Source organism: Castor canadensis, chromosome 10 (genome assembly GCF_047511655.1).
Source record: "Castor canadensis chromosome 10, mCasCan1.hap1v2, whole genome shotgun sequence".
Taxonomy (NCBI): domain Eukaryota; kingdom Metazoa; phylum Chordata; class Mammalia; order Rodentia; family Castoridae; genus Castor; species Castor canadensis.
Genome location: NC_133395.1, coordinates 86,243,017 through 86,258,449, shown reverse-complemented (window position 1 = coordinate 86,258,449; position 15,433 = coordinate 86,243,017). Strand labels below are relative to the sequence as shown.

Here is a 15,433-nt window from a genome sequence, read left to right as displayed (position 1 = left end):
GGAGGAGGGCGGAGCGGGTCGGCGAAGGGCGCGGCTGCCGTTTTCCTGATGGGCTGGAGGGGCAGTGGCGCTTTCCGGACGAAGAGGACCGGAAGGGTCCCCGAGACCTCCGCTGGGAGCCACGCACCCACCCAAGGATACGGCTCCAGGAGGCGACGGAGGAGGGCGGCTGCTTGCCCTGGCCCGAGCTGTGCGTCCCCCGCCTTGGCCACAGCAGTGGACATTCCCAGAAGAACAAGCGCCCGAGAGCACTGAGAAATTTTCCCCCGAGAAAACTTGACCCTCGTCCTGGCAGCAGGACACCTCGGGAAGAAAGCCACCCAGCGTCCACCTGGGCGAGACCGGCTGCCCGAGCAGGCGCGCGGGGCCTCTGGCCGCTGGCCCCGGGCTGCCAGCCCCCACCCGGACTCCCAGCCGTGCCAGGAGAGCAGCGTGGAGACGCACGCCGGGGCCCTCGGCAGGCTCTTGGGGCTCCCGGAGGCGGCGGCTAGCGTCTACGGCCATACCACCCTGAACGCGCCCGATCTCGTCTGATCTCGGAAGCTAAGCAGGGTCGGGCCTGGTTAGTACTTGGATGGGAGACCGCCTGGGAATACCGGGTGCTGTAGGCTTTTGCTCCTCCCTCCCTCGCTGCTCCTTTTGTCTTCGGGGACTTCGCCACCACCCCCCCCACCACCACCACCACCCCCAGCACCACCACCACCACCACCACCACAACGACCCACCGTGACCACGACCCCGACCCCGTCCGGGCCACCCGCCAGACCCACGCACACCGAATCCTCACAGCTACGTCCCCGAATCCTCTCCCCTCCCCACACTCTCCTGGGGCGCGCGCCCGCGACACGGGTCACCAGCGAGGTTGGTCCCAGGCCACGTTGGGGACCGCTCCCCAACTGCCCTCCAGGCGGGCGGGGAGGGACGTGCGGAAGCCATGAGAAAGTGGGTCCTGCACCCCAGCGGGCCCCACAGCGGGACGCGCCACACCTGGGCTCGCCACAAGGTGGTGCACTGGGTCCAGGGCAAGACGCCAGGGGACAGAGAAGCAGGGAGCCTCAGTCGGGTGCTGCTCCACGTCGCGCTCCGTCGCTCAACCCAAGACAGGGCAGCCAGCGCGCGACCTCTACGTGGGATCCCGCCTCCCACGGCAGAGCCTGCGGTCACAGGGACAGAGGGCGCAGGCCGCCAGAGCTCCGGATGCCAGCGGCAGCTCCCCGTCCCGCTCAAAGGGAGGGAGGGCCGCCGCTGGCGCCCAGTCGCCTGTGCCACCCTCCGGGTCTCAAAGCACTCCTCAGTCAGCTCAAGGACCGGGGCCACCTGGCCTTCGGGGTCACATGGGCTTGGGCACGACGGAAGGGACCGCTTGCCCCCGTGGAACAGACATTCTCCCCGTGGACAACCTCAGGTGCCGGGACCCTCTGCTCCGCCTTGGAAAATCCACCTTCTGCAATGTATGCCCAACGCAATCAGGCCGAGCAGATTGACCCCCTCGGCCCGGCCCCAGTGTGTGATGGGGCTCTGTGCGTGAGGGCTTGCTCTTCCCCACCTACACCAGGCACGGCATCTAACACACACACACACACACACACACACACACCACACAGAGACACCCAGACCACGCACGCACGCACGGGGACGCACCCTCCTCTCCCCCACCCCACACACGAGCAGCCGAAGGACAAGAGGGTATGGCTGGGGCCTGAGCGGGAACAAGCGAAGCCTTGGTTTGCGGCCCCTCGGCCATCTGCATCAGGATTTTTGTCTGGGCTCGGAGGCCAGAGGATCTCTGCCATTTGCTAGCAGGGCCAGGGATGGCAGGAGGGTGGGTACGGGGCTCAGCCAGGGAGAGTTCTGCTGGCACGATCCTGTAGCACGTGGCCGCGTAGCACGGGGCCGGGTCTGATGGAGGCCAAGCAGGGGCACAAGACCCAGCAGCGGCACAGGGAAGAGGCCCAGGGCACCCAGGAGCAGACGAGACCCGGGAGTCGTGCGTGCTTGGCGTGGCCGCGGGCCCCGTGACGCCCGAGGACTCGAGTGCTCAGCCCCGTGTAGTGGCCGCGAAGGCCTGCCTGGGAGAAACGCCCCGGGAGGCCGGCAGGAACCCGGGATCGGAAGGGATGTGGAGGGGCCCCGGGTCGGAGGAGATGGCTTTGGCTGTGTTTGGTTTTGTTTCTTCTTCCCAAGATCCCGGGTGTGAAAGGGGCCAGAGGTGAAGTCCTGGGCTGGAAAGCCTCACGATTCAGCCCCGCAGCCCCAGGCCCTGAGTGTGGAGGAGGGCGGAGCGGGTCGGCGAAGGGCGCGGCTGCCGTTTTCCTGATGGGCTGGAGGGGCAGTGTCGCTTTCCGGACGAAGAGGACCGGAAGGGTCCCCGAGACCTCCGCTGGGAGCCACGCACCCACCCAAGGATACGGCTCCAGGAGGCGACGGAGGAGGGCGGCTGCTTGCCCTGGCCCGAGCTGTGCGTCCCCCGCCTTGGCCACAGCAGTGGACATTCCCAGAAGAACAAGCGCCCGAGAGCACTGAGAAATTTTCCCCCGAGAAAACTTGACCCTCGTCCTGGCAGCAGGACACCTCGGGAAGAAAGCCACCCAGCGGCCACCTGGGCGAGACCGGCTGCCCGAGCAGGCGCGCGGGGCCTCTGGCCGCTGGCCCCGGGCTGCCAGCCCCCACCCGGACTCCCAGCCGTGCCAGGAGAGCAGCGTGGAGACGCACGCCGGGGCCCTCGGCAGGCTCTTGGGGCTCCCGGAGGCGGCGGCTAGCGTCTACGGCCATACCACCCTGAACGCGCCCGATCTCGTCTGATCTCGGAAGCTAAGCAGGGTCGGGCCTGGTTAGTACTTGGATGGGAGACCGCCTGGGAATACCGGGTGCTGTAGGCTTTTGCTCCTCCCTCCCTCGCTGCTCCTTTTGTCTTCGGGGACTTCGCCACCACCCCCCCCACCACCACCACCACCCCCAGCACCACCACCACCACCACCACCACAACGACCCACCGTGACCACGACCCCGACCCCGTCCGGGCCACCCGCCAGACCCACGCACACCGAATCCTCACAGCTACGTCCCCGAATCCTCTCCCCTCCCCACACTCTCCTGGGGCGCGCGCCCGCGACACGGGTCACCAGCGAGGTTGGTCCCAGGCCACGTTGGGGACCGCTCCCCAACTGCCCTCCAGGCGGGCGGGGAGGGACGTGCGGAAGCCATGAGAAAGTGGGTCCTGCACCCCAGCGGGCCCCACAGCGGGACGCGCCACACCTGGGCTCGCCACAAGGTGGTGCACTGGGTCCAGGGCAAGACGCCAGGGGACAGAGAAGCAGGGAGCCTCAGTCGGGTGCTGCTCCACGTCGCGCTCCGTCGCTCAACCCAAGACAGGGCAGCCAGCGCGCGACCTCTACGTGGGATCCCGCCTCCCACGGCAGAGCCTGCGGTCACAGGGACAGAGGGCGCAGGCCGCCAGAGCTCCGGATGCCAGCGGCAGCTCCCCATCCCGCTCAAAGGGAGGGAGGTCCGCCGCTGGCGCCCAGTCGCCTGTGCCACCCTCCGGGTCTCAAAGCACTCCTCAGTCAGCTCAAGGACCGGGGCCACCTGGCCTTCGGGGTCACATGGGCTTGGGCACGACGGAAGGGACCGCTTGCCCCCGTGGAACAGACATTCTCCCCGTGGACAACCTCAGGTGCCGGGACCCTCTGCTCCGCCTTGGAAAACCCACCTTCTGCAATGTATGCCCAACGCAATCAGGCCGAGCAGATTGACCCCCTCGGCCCGGCCCCAGTGTGTGATGGGGCTCTGTGCGTGAGGGCTTGCTCTTCCCCACCTACACCAGGCACGGCATCTAACACACACACACACACACACACACACACACCACACAGAGACACCCAGACCACGCACGCACGCACGGGGACGCACCCTCCTCTCCCCCACCCCACACACGAGCAGCCGAAGGACAAGAGGGTATGGCTGGGGCCTGAGCGGGAACAAGCGAAGCCTTGGTTTGCGGCCCCTCGGCCATCTGCATCAGGATCTTTGTCTGGGCTCGGAGGCCAGAGGATCTCTGCCATTTGCTAGCAGGGCCAGGGATGGCAGGAGGGTGGGTACGGGGCTCAGCCAGGGAGAGTTCTGCTGGCACGATCCTGTAGCACGTGGCCGCGTAGCACGGGGCCGGGTCTGATGGAGGCCAAGCAGGGGCACAAGACCCAGCAGCGGCACAGGGAAGAGGCCCAGGGCACCCAGGAGCAGACGAGACCCGGGAGTCGTGCGTGCTTGGCGTGGCCGCGGGCCCCGTGACGCCCGAGGACTCGAGTGCTCAGCCCCGTGTAGTGGCCGCGAAGGCCTGCCTGGGAGAAACGCCCCGGGAGGCCGGCAGGAACCCGGGATCGGAAGGGATGTGGAGGGGCCCCGGGTCGGAGGAGATGGCTTTGGCTGTGTTTGGTTTTGTTTCTTCTTCCCAAGATCCCGGGTGTGAAAGGGGCCAGAGGTGAAGTCCTGGGCTGGAAAGCCTCACGATTCAGCCCCGCAGCCCCAGGCCCTGAGTGTGGAGGAGGGCGGAGCGGGTCGGCGAAGGGCGCGGCTGCCGTTTTCCTGATGGGCTGGAGGGGCAGTGGCGCTTTCCGGACGAAGAGGACCGGAAGGGTCCCCGAGACCTCCGCTGGGAGCCACGCACCCACCCAAGGATACGGCTCCAGGAGGCGACGGAGGAGGGCGGCTGCTTGCCCTGGCCCGAGCTGTGCGTCCCCCGCCTTGGCCACAGCAGTGGACATTCCCAGAAGAACAAGCGCCCGAGAGCACTGAGAAATTTTCCCCCGAGAAAACTTGACCCTCGTCCTGGCAGCAGGACACCTCGGGAAGAAAGCCACCCAGCGTCCACCTGGGCGAGACCGGCTGCCCGAGCAGGCGCGCGGGGCCTCTGGCCGCTGGCCCCGGGCTGCCAGCCCCCACCCGGACTCCCAGCCGTGCCAGGAGAGCAGCGTGGAGACGCACGCCGGGGCCCTCGGCAGGCTCTTGGGGCTCCCGGAGGCGGCGGCTAGCGTCTACGGCCATACCACCCTGAACGCGCCCGATCTCGTCTGATCTCGGAAGCTAAGCAGGGTCGGGCCTGGTTAGTACTTGGATGGGAGACCGCCTGGGAATACCGGGTGCTGTAGGCTTTTGCTCCTCCCTCCCTCGCTGCTCCTTTTGTCTTCGGGGACTTCGCCACCACCCCCCCCACCACCACCACCACCCCCAGCACCACCACCACCACCACCACCACAACGACCCACCGTGACCACGACCCCGACCCCGTCCGGGCCACCCGCCAGACCCACGCACACCGAATCCTCACAGCTACGTCCCCGAATCCTCTCCCCTCCCCACACTCTCCTGGGGCGCGCGCCCGCGACACGGGTCACCAGCGAGGTTGGTCCCAGGCCACGTTGGGGACCGCTCCCCAACTGCCCTCCAGGCGGGCGGGGAGGGACGTGCGGAAGCCATGAGAAAGTGGGTCCTGCACCCCAGCGGGCCCCACAGCGGGACGCGCCACACCTGGGCTCGCCACAAGGTGGTGCACTGGGTCCAGGGCAAGACGCCAGGGGACAGAGAAGCAGGGAGCCTCAGTCGGGTGCTGCTCCACGTCGCGCTCCGTCGCTCAACCCAAGACAGGGCAGCCAGCGCGCGACCTCTACGTGGGATCCCGCCTCCCACGGCAGAGCCTGCGGTCACAGGGACAGAGGGCGCAGGCCGCCAGAGCTCCGGATGCCAGCGGCAGCTCCCCGTCCCGCTCAAAGGGAGGGAGGGCCGCCGCTGGCGCCCAGTCGCCTGTGCCACCCTCCGGGTCTCAAAGCACTCCTCAGTCAGCTCAAGGACCGGGGCCACCTGGCCTTCGGGGTCACATGGGCTTGGGCACGACGGAAGGGACCGCTTGCCCCCGTGGAACAGACATTCTCCCCGTGGACAACCTCAGGTGCCGGGACCCTCTGCTCCGCCTTGGAAAATCCACCTTCTGCAATGTATGCCCAACGCAATCAGGCCGAGCAGATTGACCCCCTCGGCCCGGCCCCAGTGTGTGATGGGGCTCTGTGCGTGAGGGCTTGCTCTTCCCCACCTACACCAGGCACGGCATCTAACACACACACACACACACACACACACACACCACACAGAGACACCCAGACCACGCACGCACGCACGGGGACGCACCCTCCTCTCCCCCACCCCACACACGAGCAGCCGAAGGACAAGAGGGTATGGCTGGGGCCTGAGCGGGAACAAGCGAAGCCTTGGTTTGCGGCCCCTCGGCCATCTGCATCAGGATTTTTGTCTGGGCTCGGAGGCCAGAGGATCTCTGCCATTTGCTAGCAGGGCCAGGGATGGCAGGAGGGTGGGTACGGGGCTCAGCCAGGGAGAGTTCTGCTGGCACGATCCTGTAGCACGTGGCCGCGTAGCACGGGGCCGGGTCTGATGGAGGCCAAGCAGGGGCACAAGACCCAGCAGCGGCACAGGGAAGAGGCCCAGGGCACCCAGGAGCAGACGAGACCCGGGAGTCGTGCGTGCTTGGCGTGGCCGCGGGCCCCGTGACGCCCGAGGACTCGAGTGCTCAGCCCCGTGTAGTGGCCGCGAAGGCCTGCCTGGGAGAAACGCCCCGGGAGGCCGGCAGGAACCCGGGATCGGAAGGGATGTGGAGGGGCCCCGGGTCGGAGGAGATGGCTTTGGCTGTGTTTGGTTTTGTTTCTTCTTCCCAAGATCCCGGGTGTGAAAGGGGCCAGAGGTGAAGTCCTGGGCTGGAAAGCCTCACGATTCAGCCCCGCAGCCCCAGGCCCTGAGTGTGGAGGAGGGCGGAGCGGGTCGGCGAAGGGCGCGGCTGCCGTTTTCCTGATGGGCTGGAGGGGCAGTGGCGCTTTCCGGACGAAGAGGACCGGAAGGGTCCCCGAGACCTCCGCTGGGAGCCACGCACCCACCCAAGGATACGGCTCCAGGAGGCGACGGAGGAGGGCGGCTGCTTGCCCTGGCCCGAGCTGTGCGTCCCCCGCCTTGGCCACAGCAGTGGACATTCCCAGAAGAACAAGCGCCCGAGAGCACTGAGAAATTTTCCCCCGAGAAAACTTGACCCTCGTCCTGGCAGCAGGACACCTCGGGAAGAAAGCCACCCAGCGGCCACCTGGGCGAGACCGGCTGCCCGAGCAGGCGCGCGGGGCCTCTGGCCGCTGGCCCCGGGCTGCCAGCCCCCACCCGGACTCCCAGCCGTGCCAGGAGAGCAGCGTGGAGACGCACGCCGGGGCCCTCGGCAGGCTCTTGGGGCTCCCGGAGGCGGCGGCTAGCGTCTACGGCCATACCACCCTGAACGCGCCCGATCTCGTCTGATCTCGGAAGCTAAGCAGGGTCGGGCCTGGTTAGTACTTGGATGGGAGACCGCCTGGGAATACCGGGTGCTGTAGGCTTTTGCTCCTCCCTCCCTCGCTGCTCCTTTTGTCTTCGGGGACTTCGCCACCACCCCCCCCACCACCACCACCACCCCCAGCACCACCACCACCACCACCACCACAACGACCCACCGTGACCACGACCCCGACCCCGTCCGGGCCACCCGCCAGACCCACGCACACCGAATCCTCACAGCTACGTCCCCGAATCCTCTCCCCTCCCCACACTCTCCTGGGGCGCGCGCCCGCGACACGGGTCACCAGCGAGGTTGGTCCCAGGCCACGTTGGGGACCGCTCCCCAACTGCCCTCCAGGCGGGCGGGGAGGGACGTGCGGAAGCCATGAGAAAGTGGGTCCTGCACCCCAGCGGGCCCCACAGCGGGACGCGCCACACCTGGGCTCGCCACAAGGTGGTGCACTGGGTCCAGGGCAAGACGCCAGGGGACAGAGAAGCAGGGAGCCTCAGTCGGGTGCTGCTCCACGTCGCGCTCCGTCGCTCAACCCAAGACAGGGCAGCCAGCGCGCGACCTCTACGTGGGATCCCGCCTCCCACGGCAGAGCCTGCGGTCACAGGGACAGAGGGCGCAGGCCGCCAGAGCTCCGGATGCCAGCGGCAGCTCCCCGTCCCGCTCAAAGGGAGGGAGGGCCGCCGCTGGCGCCCAGTCGCCTGTGCCACCCTCCGGGTCTCAAAGCACTCCTCAGTCAGCTCAAGGACCGGGGCCACCTGGCCTTCGGGGTCACATGGGCTTGGGCACGACGGAAGGGACCGCTTGCCCCCGTGGAACAGACATTCTCCCCGTGGACAACCTCAGGTGCCGGGACCCTCTGCTCCGCCTTGGAAAACCCACCTTCTGCAATGTATGCCCAACGCAATCAGGCCGAGCAGATTGACCCCCTCGGCCCGGCCCCAGTGTGTGATGGGGCTCTGTGCGTGAGGGCTTGCTCTTCCCCACCTACACCAGGCACGGCATCTAACACACACACACACACACACACACACCACGCAGAGACACCCAGACCACGCACGCACGCACGGGGACGCACCCTCCTCTCCCCCACCCCACACACGAGCAGCCGAAGGACAAGAGGGTATGGCTGGGGCCTGAGCGGGAACAAGCGAAGCCTTGGTTTGCGGCCCCTCGGCCAACTGCATCAGGATTTTTGTCTGGGCTCGGAGGCCAGAGGATCTCTGCCATTTGCTAGCAGGGCCAGGGATGGCAGGAGGGTGGGTACGGGGCTCAGCCAGGGCCAGTTCTGCTGGCACGATCCTGTAGCACGTGGCCGCGTAGCACGGGGCCGGGTCTGAAGGAGGCCAAGCAGGGGCACAAGACCCAGCAGCGGCACAGGGAAGAGGCCCAGGGCACCCAGGAGCAGACGAGACCCGGGAGTCGTGCGTGCTTGGCGTGGCCGCGGGCCCCGTGACGCCCGAGGACTCGAGTGCTCAGCCCCGTGTAGTGGCCGCGAAGGCCTGCCTGGGAGAAACGCCCCGGGAGGCCGGCAGGAACCCGGGATCGGAAGGGATGTGGAGGGGCCCCGGGTCGGAGGAGATGGCTTTGGCTGTGTTTGGTTTTGTTTCTTCTTCCCAAGATCCCGGGTGTGAAAGGGGCCAGAGGTGAAGTCCTGGGCTGGAAAGCCTCACGATTCAGCCCCGCAGCCCCAGGCCCTGAGTGTGGAGGAGGGCGGAGCGGGTCGGCGAAGGGCGCGGCTGCCGTTTTCCTGATGGGCTGGAGGGGCAGTGGCGCTTTCCGGACGAAGAGGACCGGAAGGGTCCCCGAGACCTCCGCTGGGAGCCACGCACCCACCCAAGGATACGGCTCCAGGAGGCGACGGAGGAGGGCGGCTGCTTGCCCTGGCCCGAGCTGTGCGTCCCCCGCCTTGGCCACAGCAGTGGACATTCCCAGAAGAACAAGCGCCCGAGAGCACTGAGAAATTTTCCCCCGAGAAAACTTGACCCTCGTCCTGGCAGCAGGACACCTCGGGAAGAAAGCCACCCAGCGGCCACCTGGGCGAGACCGGCTGCCCGAGCAGGCGCGCGGGGCCTCTGGCCGCTGGCCCCGGGCTGCCAGCCCCCACCCGGACTCCCAGCCGTGCCAGGAGAGCAGCGTGGAGACGCACGCCGGGGCCCTCGGCAGGCTCTTGGGGCTCCCGGAGGCGGCGGCTAGCGTCTACGGCCATACCACCCTGAAAGCGCCCGATCTCGTCTGATCTCGGAAGCTAAGCAGGGTCGGGCCTGGTTAGTACTTGGATGGGAGACCGCCTGGGAATACCGGGTGCTGTAGGCTTTTGCTCCTCCCTCCCTCGCTGCTCCTTTTGTCTTCAGGGACTTCGCCACCACCCCCCCCACCACCACCACCACCCCCAGCACCACCACCACCACCACCACCACAACGACCCACCGTGACCACGACCCCGACCCCGTCCGGGCCACCTGCCAGACCCACGCACACCGAATCCTCACAGCTACGTCCCCGAATCCTCTCCCCTCCCCACACTCTCCTGGGGCGCGCGCCCGCGACACGGGTCACCAGCGAGGTTGGTCCCAGGCCACGTTGGGGACCGCTCCCCAACTGCCCTCCAGGCGGGCGGGGAGGGACGTGCGGAAGCCATGAGAAAGTGGGTCCTGCACCCCAGCGGGCCCCACAGCGGGACGCGCCACACCTGGGCTCGCCACAAGGTGGTGCACTGGGTCCAGGGCAAGACGCCAGGGGACAGAGAAGCAGGGAGCCTCAGTCGGGTGCTGCTCCACGTCGCGCTCCGTCGCTCAACCCAAGACAGGGCAGCCAGCGCGCGACCTCTACGTGGGATCCCGCCTCCCACGGCAGAGCCTGCGGTCACAGGGACAGAGGGCGCAGGCCGCCAGAGCTCCGGATGCCAGCGGCAGCTCCCCGTCCCGCTCAAAGGGAGGGAGGGCCGCCGCTGGCGCCCAGTCGCCTGTGCCACCCTCCGGGTCTCAAAGCACTCCTCAGTCAGCTCAAGGACCGGGGCCACCTGGCCTTCGGGGTCACATGGGCTTGGGCACGACGGAAGGGACCGCTTGCCCCCGTGGAACAGACATTCTCCCCGTGGACAACCTCAGGTGCCGGGACCCTCTGCTCCGCCTTGGAAAACCCACCTTCTGCAATGTATGCCCAACGCAATCAGGCCGAGCAGATTGACCCCCTCGGCCCGGCCCCAGTGTGTGATGGGGCTCTGTGCGTGAGGGCTTGCTCTTCCCCACCTACACCAGGCACGGCATCTAACACACACGCACACACACACACACACCACGCAGAGACACCCAGACCACGCACGCACGCACGGGGACGCACCCTCCTCTCCCCCACCCCACACACGAGCAGCCGAAGGACAAGAGGGTATGGCTGGGGCCTGAGCGGGAACAAGCGAAGCCTTGGTTTGCGGCCCCTCGGCCAACTGCATCAGGATTTTTGTCTGGGCTCGGAGGCCAGAGGATCTCTGCCATTTGCTAGCAGGGCCAGGGATGGCAGGAGGGTGGGTACGGGGCTCAGCCAGGGCCAGTTCTGCTGGCACGATCCTGTAGCACGTGGCCGCGTAGCACGGGGCCGGGTCTGAAGGAGGCCAAGCAGGGGCACAAGACCCAGCAGCGGCACAGGGAAGAGGCCCAGGGCACCCAGGAGCAGACGAGACCCGGGAGTCGTGCGTGCTTGGCGTGGCCGCGGGCCCCGTGACGCCCGAGGACTCGAGTGCTCAGCCCCGTGTAGTGGCCGCGAAGGCCTGCCTGGGAGAAACGCCCCGGGAGGCCGGCAGGAACCCGGGATCGGAAGGGATGTGGAGGGGCCCCGGGTCGGAGGAGATGGCTTTGGCTGTGTTTGGTTTTGTTTCTTCTTCCCAAGATCCCGGGTGTGAAAGGGGCCAGAGGTGAAGTCCTGGGCTGGAAAGCCTCACGATTCAGCCCCGCAGCCCCAGGCCCTGAGTGTGGAGGAGGGCGGAGCGGGTCGGCGAAGGGCGCGGCTGCCGTTTTCCTGATGGGCTGGAGGGGCAGTGGCGCTTTCCGGACGAAGAGGACCGGAAGGGTCCCCGAGACCTCCGCTGGGAGCCACGCACCCACCCAAGGATACGGCTCCAGGAGGCGACGGAGGAGGGCGGCTGCTTGCCCTGGCCCGAGCTGTGCGTCCCCCGCCTTGGCCACAGCAGTGGACATTCCCAGAAGAACAAGCGCCCGAGAGCACTGAGAAATTTTCCCCCGAGAAAACTTGACCCTCGTCCTGGCAGCAGGACACCTCGGGAAGAAAGCCACCCAGCGGCCACCTGGGCGAGACCGGCTGCCCGAGCAGGCGCGCGGGGCCTCTGGCCGCTGGCCCCGGGCTGCCAGCCCCCACCCGGACTCCCAGCCGTGCCAGGAGAGCAGCGTGGAGACGCACGCCGGGGCCCTCGGCAGGCTCTTGGGGCTCCCGGAGGCGGCGGCTAGCGTCTACGGCCATACCACCCTGAACGCGCCCGATCTCGTCTGATCTCGGAAGCTAAGCAGGGTCGGGCCTGGTTAGTACTTGGATGGGAGACCGCCTGGGAATACCGGGTGCTGTAGGCTTTTGCTCCTCCCTCCCTCGCTGCTCCTTTTGTCTTCGGGGACTTCGCCACCACCCCCCCCACCACCACCACCACCCCCAGCACCACCACCACCACCACCACCACAACGACCCACCGTGACCACGACCCCGACCCCGTCCGGGCCACCCGCCAGACCCACGCACACCGAATCCTCACAGCTACGTCCCCGAATCCTCTCCCCTCCCCACACTCTCCTGGGGCGCGCGCCCGCGACACGGGTCACCAGCGAGGTTGGTCCCAGGCCACGTTGGGGACCGCTCCCCAACTGCCCTCCAGGCGGGCGGGGAGGGACGTGCGGAAGCCATGAGAAAGTGGGTCCTGCACCCCAGCGGGCCCCACAGCGGGACGCGCCACACCTGGGCTCGCCACAAGGTGGTGCACTGGGTCCAGGGCAAGACGCCAGGGGACAGAGAAGCAGGGAGCCTCAGTCGGGTGCTGCTCCACGTCGCGCTCCGTCGCTCAACCCAAGACAGGGCAGCCAGCGCGCGACCTCTACGTGGGATCCCGCCTCCCACGGCAGAGCCTGCGGTCACAGGGACAGAGGGCGCAGGCCGCCAGAGCTCCGGATGCCAGCGGCAGCTCCCCGTCCCGCTCAAAGGGAGGGAGGGCCGCCGCTGGCGCCCAGTCGCCTGTGCCACCCTCCGGGTCTCAAAGCACTCCTCAGTCAGCTCAAGGACCGGGGCCACCTGGCCTTTGGGGTCACATGGGCTTGGGCACGACGGAAGGGACCGCTTGCCCCCGTGGAACAGACATTCTCCCCGTGGACAACCTCAGGTGCCGGGACCCTCTGCTCCGCCTTGGAAAACCCACCTTCTGCAATGTATGCCCAACGCAATCAGGCCGAGCAGATTGACCCCCTCGGCCCGGCCCCAGTGTGTGATGGGGCTCTGTGCGTGAGGGCTTGCTCTTCCCCACCTACACCAGGCACGGCATCTAACACACACGCACACACACACACACACCACGCAGAGACACCCAGACCACGCACGCACGCACGGGGACGCACCCTCCTCTCCCCCACCCCACACACGAGCAGCCGAAGGACAAGAGGGTATGGCTGGGGCCTGAGCGGGAACAAGCGAAGCCTTGGTTTGCGGCCCCTCGGCCAACTGCATCAGGATTTTTGTCTGGGCTCGGAGGCCAGAGGATCTCTGCCATTTGCTAGCAGGGCCAGGGATGGCAGGAGGGTGGGTACGGGGCTCAGCCAGGGCCAGTTCTGCTGGCACGATCCTGTAGCACGTGGCCGCGTAGCACGGGGCCGGGTCTGAAGGAGGCCAAGCAGGGGCACAAGACCCAGCAGCGGCACAGGGAAGAGGCCCAGGGCACCCAGGAGCAGACGAGACCCGGGAGTCGTGCGTGCTTGGCGTGGCCGCGGGCCCCGTGACGCCCGAGGACTCGAGTGCTCAGCCCCGTGTAGTGGCCGCGAAGGCCTGCCTGGGAGAAACGCCCCGGGAGGCCGGCAGGAACCCGGGATCGGAAGGGATGTGGAGGGGCCCCGGGTCGGAGGAGATGGCTTTGGCTGTGTTTGGTTTTGTTTCTTCTTCCCAAGATCCCGGGTGTGAAAGGGGCCAGAGGTGAAGTCCTGGGCTGGAAAGCCTCACGATTCAGCCCCGCAGCCCCAGGCCCTGAGTGTGGAGGAGGGCGGAGCGGGTCGGCGAAGGGCGCGGCTGCCGTTTTCCTGATGGGCTGGAGGGGCAGTGTCGCTTTCCGGACGAAGAGGACCGGAAGGGTCCCCGAGACCTCCGCTGGGAGCCACGCACCCACCCAAGGATACGGCTCCAGGAGGCGACGGAGGAGGGCGGCTGCTTGCCCTGGCCCGAGCTGTGCGTCCCCCGCCTTGGCCACAGCAGTGGACATTCCCAGAAGAACAAGCGCCCGAGAGCACTGAGAAATTTTCCCCCGAGAAAACTTGACCCTCGTCCTGGCAGCAGGACACCTCGGGAAGAAAGCCACCCAGCGGCCACCTGGGCGAGACCGGCTGCCCGAGCAGGCGCGCGGGGCCTCTGGCCGCTGGCCCCGGGCTGCCAGCCCCCACCCGGACTCCCAGCCGTGCCAGGAGAGCAGCGTGGAGACGCACGCCGGGGCCCTCGGCAGGCTCTTGGGGCTCCCGGAGGCGGCGGCTAGCGTCTACGGCCATACCACCCTGAACGCGCCCGATCTCGTCTGATCTCGGAAGCTAAGCAGGGTCGGGCCTGGTTAGTACTTGGATGGGAGACCGCCTGGGAATACCGGGTGCTGTAGGCTTTTGCTCCTCCCTCCCTCGCTGCTCCTTTTGTCTTCGGGGACTTCGCCACCACCCCCCCCACCACCACCACCACCCCCAGCACCACCACCACCACCACCACCACAACGACCCACCGTGACCACGACCCCGACCCCGTCCGGGCCACCCGCCAGACCCACGCACACCGAATCCTCACAGCTACGTCCCCGAATCCTCTCCCCTCCCCACACTCTCCTGGGGCGCGCGCCCGCGACACGGGTCACCAGCGAGGTTGGTCCCAGGCCACGTTGGGGACCGCTCCCCAACTGCCCTCCAGGCGGGCGGGGAGGGACGTGCGGAAGCCATGAGAAAGTGGGTCCTGCACCCCAGCGGGCCCCACAGCGGGACGCGCCACACCTGGGCTCGCCACAAGGTGGTGCACTGGGTCCAGGGCAAGACGCCAGGGGACAGAGAAGCAGGGAGCCTCAGTCGGGTGCTGCTCCACGTCGCGCTCCGTCGCTCAACCCAAGACAGGGCAGCCAGCGCGCGACCTCTACGTGGGATCCCGCCTCCCACGGCAGAGCCTGCGGTCACAGGGACAGAGGGCGCAGGCCGCCAGAGCTCCGGATGCCAGCGGCAGCTCCCCGTCCCGCTCAAAGGGAGGGAGGGCCGCCGCTGGCGCCCAGTCGCCTGTGCCACCCTCCGGGTCTCAAAGCACTCCTCAGTCAGCTCAAGGACCGGGGCCACCTGGCCTTCGGGGTCACATGGGCTTGGGCACGACGGAAGGGACCGCTTGCCCCCGTGGAACAGACATTCTCCCCGTGGACAACCTCAGGTGCCGGGACCCTCTGCTCCGCCTTGGAAAACCCACCTTCTGCAATGTATGCCCAACGCAATCAGGCCGAGCAGATTGACCCCCTCGGCCCGGCCCCAGTGTGTGATGGGGCTCTGTGCGTGAGGGCTTGCTCTTCCCCACCTACACCAGGCACGGCATCTAACACACACACACACACACACACACACCACGCAGAGACACCCAGACCACGCACGCACGCACGGGGACGCACCCTCCTCTCCCCCACCCCACACACGAGCAGCCGAAGGACAAGAGGGTATGGCTGGGGCCTGAGCGGGAACAAGCGAAGCCTTGGTTTGCGGCCCCTCGGCCAACTGCATCAGGATTTTTGTCTGGGCTCGGAGGCCAGAGGATCTCTGCCATTTGCTAGCAGGGCCAGGGATGGCAGGAGGGTGGGTACGGGGCTCAGCC

The 15,433-nt window shown here is 67.8% G+C and overlaps 7 non-coding genes across 7 annotated transcripts; all 7 read left to right on the top strand.

Moving 5' to 3' along the window:
* The first annotated feature begins 492 nt into the window (after nt 1-492).
* Nucleotides 493-611, top strand: LOC141412676 (5S ribosomal RNA). Its single transcript, XR_012437518.1, has one exon. It is a non-coding gene; the product is annotated as a 5S ribosomal RNA (ribosomal RNA).
* Nucleotides 612-2,760: 2,149 nt separating this feature from the next.
* Nucleotides 2,761-2,879, top strand: LOC141412664 (5S ribosomal RNA). Its single transcript, XR_012437506.1, has one exon. It is a non-coding gene; the product is annotated as a 5S ribosomal RNA (ribosomal RNA).
* A 2,149-nt stretch (nt 2,880-5,028) lies between these two features.
* Nucleotides 5,029-5,147, top strand: LOC141412653 (5S ribosomal RNA). The gene has a single exon (XR_012437495.1). It is a non-coding gene; the product is annotated as a 5S ribosomal RNA (ribosomal RNA).
* A 2,149-nt stretch (nt 5,148-7,296) lies between these two features.
* On the top strand, nt 7,297-7,415 carry LOC141412642 (5S ribosomal RNA). The gene has a single exon (XR_012437484.1). It is a non-coding gene; the product is annotated as a 5S ribosomal RNA (ribosomal RNA).
* Nucleotides 7,416-9,560: 2,145 nt separating this feature from the next.
* On the top strand, nt 9,561-9,679 carry LOC141411884 (5S ribosomal RNA). Its single transcript, XR_012436724.1, has one exon. It is a non-coding gene; the product is annotated as a 5S ribosomal RNA (ribosomal RNA).
* A 2,145-nt stretch (nt 9,680-11,824) lies between these two features.
* Nucleotides 11,825-11,943, top strand: LOC141412631 (5S ribosomal RNA). The gene has a single exon (XR_012437472.1). It is a non-coding gene; the product is annotated as a 5S ribosomal RNA (ribosomal RNA).
* Nucleotides 11,944-14,088: 2,145 nt separating this feature from the next.
* Nucleotides 14,089-14,207, top strand: LOC141412620 (5S ribosomal RNA). Its single transcript, XR_012437461.1, has one exon. It is a non-coding gene; the product is annotated as a 5S ribosomal RNA (ribosomal RNA).
* The last annotated feature ends 1,226 nt before the right edge of the window (nt 14,208-15,433 follow it).